We start from the raw sequence: 6,679 nt of genomic DNA, 5'->3' as shown, positions 1-6,679 counted from the left end.
ATGCTATCCTCATAAAGAAGGGATTAATGCCAAACCTTGATAGACATGCCACTACATTCTATCCTCACAAAGAAGGTCAATCCATACCCATGGTAGTCATCCATGCTATCCTCACAAAGAAGAGAAGACCCATACTCCTAATATACATGCATGCTAACCTCACATAGAAGGGTAATACCAAACCCCTGATAGACATGTGGAGCCATCACAACCTATGTGAGAACAAGGGAGATTAGCTTGCCATCTCAATAGCCTTAACTAATTATTATCTTATTAAGTGAATCCCAACCCAATCAAATTAATTACTAATGTTATCACTTGTTTATAAGATGATGATGGATATATGAATGTGATATAATGGAAAATATATCAGAGTGATTATGTATGTGAGGATATTTGTGTAAGGGTTATTCTGGTAAAGGGTTTAGGGTTTCAGACTGGAACAAACAGAGCTTAAACCGAAACTATATTCTAGCATAGAAGATGTTATCTTAGCAGTTCAACACTTCTTTGAATTGTAGTCTGGGTTTATATGTAGTCAGTGAGGCTCCATTTGTGATTGAGCAGTGTTATCTAGGTTGTAATCCTTCCTGTAAGTGCAAGCCCCTTATATTTTGTAATATCTCTTCATATGGATAGTGGATTGATATTGTGGGTCCCAAATCCCACCGTGGTTTTTCCTCTTTGAGGATTTCCACGTATAATTATGTGTATTATGATTCTCATTTATGTGATTGTCTTATTGGTTGCTTTACTTCTTTCAATTTTGTATGTATCGGTATATCGGTTGGTGTATGCATGTTTTAATAAGGCTAAAATTAATTCATCTAGTATAACACTGATTCATCCCCCCCCCCCTCTCAGTGTTATTGGATTCCAATAGTATTAATATTCTTTTCAATTAGGATCTTATGCTACTAGACCAACTCAAGAACCATTTGATACAACAAGAATGCACATAATCTAATCATTCAATTTCCTAATCTAACCTAGGACCTCAATTTTTACATAATGAAAAATCTTAAGACATGAACCATACAATGAATACATCATATTATTCCATTACAAGATCATAGTTTCTACATCATTGTGTCCTATTACATAAGAAAACATGGCATAGGAATACATAATCTCTCTTATGTTTACAATGAAATCATGATAAAATATACTATCTCAACACCTAGGAATCAGCTCCACATAATGAAGAATCATAGTGTCCATATTCATTCATCTCCATATTCCAATGGTAACTAACAATAAGGATGAACATCTTTCAAATCAATGCATACAAGATTGTTAACATAACCACTACCATCCACAAGATACACACAAGATATTTCCATTTGTATCACTCAATCATTTAATTTCATTCTAATCTAGAATTACATACACAATGAATATCTATTTATAGTAATCTCATCCAATACATCTCATTCTGAAATCAACCTACTACAAGTCCCAATTTGTATGTTCACAAGATACTAATTACAGTCTTCTTTACTATTGCATCTTTCTCGAGATACGAAACACATGATATCAGTTCCTATTACATAGATTAAGCTTGAAAGATCCATCCACATAATGAGATAAGATAAATAAAAGTCTACTCACACAAGAATCCAATGAAGAACATCCGAATGGAAGCAAGCATCAAACCACCCGACCATGTGGAATCAAATAGGAACCACCCCCTGTGCTAGGAGATGACATGGGGTTCCAACTCACACTCACGACCTATGATGACACCTAACAACAAAGGGAATCAACAAGACATCCACAAGACAAAAACCACAAAAATGAATCAAATCACATCACAAGGATAATCACAAATTAATAAACTCCTAGAGGGATAATAAACAATCAAGGCATAAGGATAATGGACACATGTAGGAGTGGAGTGTCATCACATGCTATCCTCACAAAGAAGGGAACAATTCCAAACCTTGATAGACATGCCACTACATTCTATCCTCACAAAGAAGGTCAATCCATACCCATGGTATTCATCCATGCTATCCTCACAAAGAAGAGAAGATCCATACTCCCTATATACATACATGCTACCCTCACATAGAAGGGTAATACCAAACCCCTGATAGACATGTGGAGCCATCTCAACCTATGTGAGAACAAGGGAGATTAGCTTTCCATCTCAATAGCCTTAACCAATTATTATCTTTTTAAGTGAATCCCAACCCAATCAAATTAATTACTAATGTTATCACTTGTTTATATCAAGAAAACTTTCAATGTGTCCTAGCAGTCTAGACTCTAAGAATGCAACAAGGAATCGCTTAGCAGTGTATCTCACTTGACCTTGGTCATCACATGAAAGCCAACTCCTGCTAACTATATGCCAAGACCTTAGGGTGAAGCATACATCAAAATAACATCATAGCCACATCATGAAGGCTCACAAATGACATAAAAATAGTCACAACATCACTAACTCAGGCTGAAGCACAATATGAAGCATACATCCAAAATGCAAGCTCAAGCCTTCACTAAAAAAATATATCAATGATCCAAAGCATAGGAATGAGTTCAAAAGCTAATCCAAAACAATTTCCAATCCTCAACAGTGAGGCAACAACATCCCAGTAGAGATCACATGAACATTCCTCAACAAAGTGGTATTCTTCCTCCCGTTGGAGCAAATCAAAATAAGAACAATACCCTCAATGGAAAGGAACAAATCCTCTCACTAGAGCATAAAACCAACATTAATAGATCAATATTACATCATAAAAACCTTTGAGGAACTCAATGCAATCACAAAATGCCTCTGGTAAATGCACAAAATCTGAAAATGAGGCTAAATTGGGCAAAACCATTAAAATTGGCAACTCCGGGCAGAATAGTGTACCAAAATCCCAAAGTAGCATTCTTGGGAGATAGTTTAGATCCCCCAAGCCATATTTTGGTGTTTTAGGGCCAAACATTAGCGTTTTGGGTTAAAATCTAGAAAAACACATAAGACAAACAAGATTTGAAATAAAACTTGCCTAGATTTGTATAAGGGCACTCAAATGATCAAAAGACACTCGCATGAGGTGCAGGAAGATGATATATCATCAAGGAAACACATAAACAAAACTTTATGATCACATAAGGGGAAATTGATGGCAAACTTCAGTCACAGGCACACTCAAATGTGCACAAAACTTCTCCAAAGCTTGAATAGTAACACATGGAGACACAAAAATATAATTATAAACTCAATATAATGTTTCTAAGGCATTCTAATGACCAAAAAATAAACAAACCATCTATAGGATAGGTTGTGTTAAACATCAACTCCACAGAACAACAAAAATCAACTCCCTACAATGCCACATTCACACCATTTTGTAGAATAAACACAGATTCTAAAGGAGATGCAGAAAACTTATAAGGTGAGATGCAAATAGAATTCCAAAAGCTTATTAAGCTCAATAAAAATTACAAAGGCTAGGAAATATAGACTCAGAAATGAAATGCATAGAATATACATACCCAACAACTCCCAAAATCCAGATTTTCACAATACCTCAAATACAAATCCAATCATTCCTAAAAAATTTCTAAAAAACAAATTTGAATTTTTCAAACATAAAATCCATCCCAAAATCAATCTTTCAACAACCATGTTGTAGACAATCTTTTCAAAATAAAATTGTAGAGAGAAGCCAGAAGCTCCAACTTGGAGATCACAATCCAACAAGGAAATTTTTTATGAAGAACAATTCCAATCTAGCTATCCAAGCAAGAAATATTCAATCCAAGCTCCAACGAATTCAAAATCCCAAAAATGCAATCCAAAATAACCTAGAAGCTAACCCAACAACATACACAAAAAACTCAATAAAGAAAAATCAAACTTTAAACTATAGAAATCTCTCGGCCAATCAGAAAATTCCAATAAACTATATATTATACCTACCATGTGTGAAAATGAGGTAAGTATTATTTTACAATATTATTTACTTACTCCACTCAAAATCAACTAATAAAAATAAGGAGTAGGTAAACTTTATAATATAACCAATTATGCAAATAATAATAATAATGCAATAGTATAAACATAAATAGGATAATAACAAATTAAATCCCAATAATTAAATAAATAAATAAAATCTTAATAAATAGAAACTCATAATTAAATACAAAATCAAATCAACAATAAAGCATAAACAATGAGTAATAGAACAATTAAATAATAAATAAATAATCATTAAACAATAAATGAATAATAAAATAATCGATTGAGTAATAAAACAATTAAACCAATAAATTAATCTCAATTAAATAATTATGGAATCTCAACAATAAATTAAATATCGAATAATCAATTAAACACTAAATAAACCAAATAAATAAATAGCCAATAAACAATAAGTCAATTAATTAAATAAATCAAGCTCAATTAATCATTAACCAAGACAATAGAAATAAATATTAAATAACCATGCAAATAATAATCAAATAATCAAACCATCAAATAAATCAACTATAGTATTAATACTATACTAATCTATAGCGTCCTAAAATTGCACCTCTTGCAATTTTGACCTCATTTTGGGCCCTCACCTTACCGGTCTCATCCCCATGCTTGATCGGGACATGTTTATGCCTCCCCTATGCAACCAACCTTCATTTTTTTATCTTACAACCTGCATAATCCCTTGTCCTTGGCCTAAATTAGGGTAGGACCAGAGCGCTAAGCCCTTGTCCTCCCTATTCAGGACCTATTCTAGTCCCCAAGCCCTATCTCAAATATGAGCGGGAAGTTACTTCCCCATGTCAGCCTATGTCAAAAAATCAAACAATTGACGACATGCAAGTATATAAGGAAGTTTCCTCTCTCATTTGAGCATATATCATGACAAAGTGGAGAAGGCATGGAGACTACATTCAAGCATTCAAGCATTCAATCATTCATCATCTAGCATTCCTTAAGGCTGCATATTCTTCATCTATACATTGCAGCAACACTACATTATTCATTTACAAGCATGTGTGTGTCTTAGGGTTTTGTCATGTTCATGCCATTTCATTCAACATATGTGATTGCATTCAAGAAGCAAAGCAACATCATCATCTATTGTAGATATGAAGGTATACATTTTCATCATTTATTTCAAGTATTTGCAAAAATTATTTCAAGGTTGATTCCAAACCGGGGTTTGACTTAGGCAAACCCGTATTCCCAACCCCTTTCTTCTTCTTTTTGTGTGTAGGAAACAGGTGTGTGGTTATACTTCTGGAATTAAGTTTTATTTGCAGAGATAGAAAAACCCTTTTCGACATGTGGAAAGTTTGGAGGACCGATAAGAGGGCGACTTGGTCTGGGCACACAGTCCCTACAACTTTTGGCAAATTTCGCAAAGCAACTCCAAATCATCTCAAGTTTCTCAGATCCAGGTGCATGACGAAATCCCGAATCTGTAGCTCACTATTTCCACTTTGTCTTCAATTTCATCACTTTACTTATTCAACTTACAAAAGAGGGTAAAAAACATTCCAAATACAATCAGTCTACTTAGTATTCAGTCCTTGTGTCATTTAGGATTGGATCTAGTGGATTCATCCCCTCTTTTGAATGTAAAGTCCTCCAAGTGAAAATTGGCTTAGTGATTTGCCCCTTCCATGTGGTGAATTTGATAAGCTCGAATTTTCCAATTTATATTTTGGTGAACCTGATGTGAACACCCTTAATTTTGATTTTTGTTTTCAGATTTGAGTGTATGAAATTTAAAATTCAAATTTTCAATTACAAGCTTAATTTCCTTGCAATTTTCAAAAGTTTAGAGGTTAAATTCACAAAAAACCCTAATTTTTAGATTCAAAATTGAGCTTGTGATTTGTCTAAATTGGATTGATTGTTTCAGATTTGAGAACTCTTCAATTTTACAATTCAAGTTTTCATTTACATGTACAATTAAAATCAATTTCAAAATTCACTTTCCCTCCTCACAACATTCAAATTTTCAAATTTAAATTTTTAAAATTAAGCAGATTATGCAACAAACCCTAATTTTTAAAATTAAATTAATCTTTTGCAATTTCAAATTTTCCTTTAAGAATTTAATTGTCTCAATTAAATCTAAAGTCTTTTGTTGTCAGCCCTTAAGTGTGCCCTTCTTTTGTTTTATTCTTTCAATTAATCATCTTCTCAAACAACCTAAGTGTGTCCTATTTTGATCTTCAAGGCTTATTTTCACATATCTAGACATCTCCAATTCCCATATCCTTCTAGAATTTGCATTAAAATCACAATGTCTTGCTTCCCTAAAAATTTGGTAAAAATTTGGTCAAACCAAGTAGGTAGCTACTTGGTCCTGACTTTTTCTCCTCAAATTTTGGGAGCTTGTTTTGACTATATTTTACTGCTCAATTCCAAAGATTTGTGAAATTTTATTGATTTTAGGTCACCCTAAGGTCGAAAACAAATCTGAATTTCAACATTTCTATTTTTTAATTAATGTTTTATTTTTAATATTAAATATAAGGTGTACACATTACATAAGAGTACTTATGAGGTCAAATCGTTGCTACATCAAGAAAATAGTATCATTGTTTAGAGAGTTTGGCCAAAAAACATAGCCTGTCAAAAATAGTTATATTAAAAGTCTCATAATATCCTAAATCTATGCATTGTTGGTTTTGTCTATTATGAAGTAAAACATATAGAAAAATG

The sequence above is a fragment of the Cryptomeria japonica genome, chromosome 10 (genome assembly GCF_030272615.1).
Source record: "Cryptomeria japonica chromosome 10, Sugi_1.0, whole genome shotgun sequence".
NCBI lineage: Eukaryota > Viridiplantae > Streptophyta > Pinopsida > Cupressales > Cupressaceae > Cryptomeria > Cryptomeria japonica.
The sequence above is the reverse complement of the archived record's forward strand: the minus strand, read 5'-3'. Positions refer to the sequence as shown.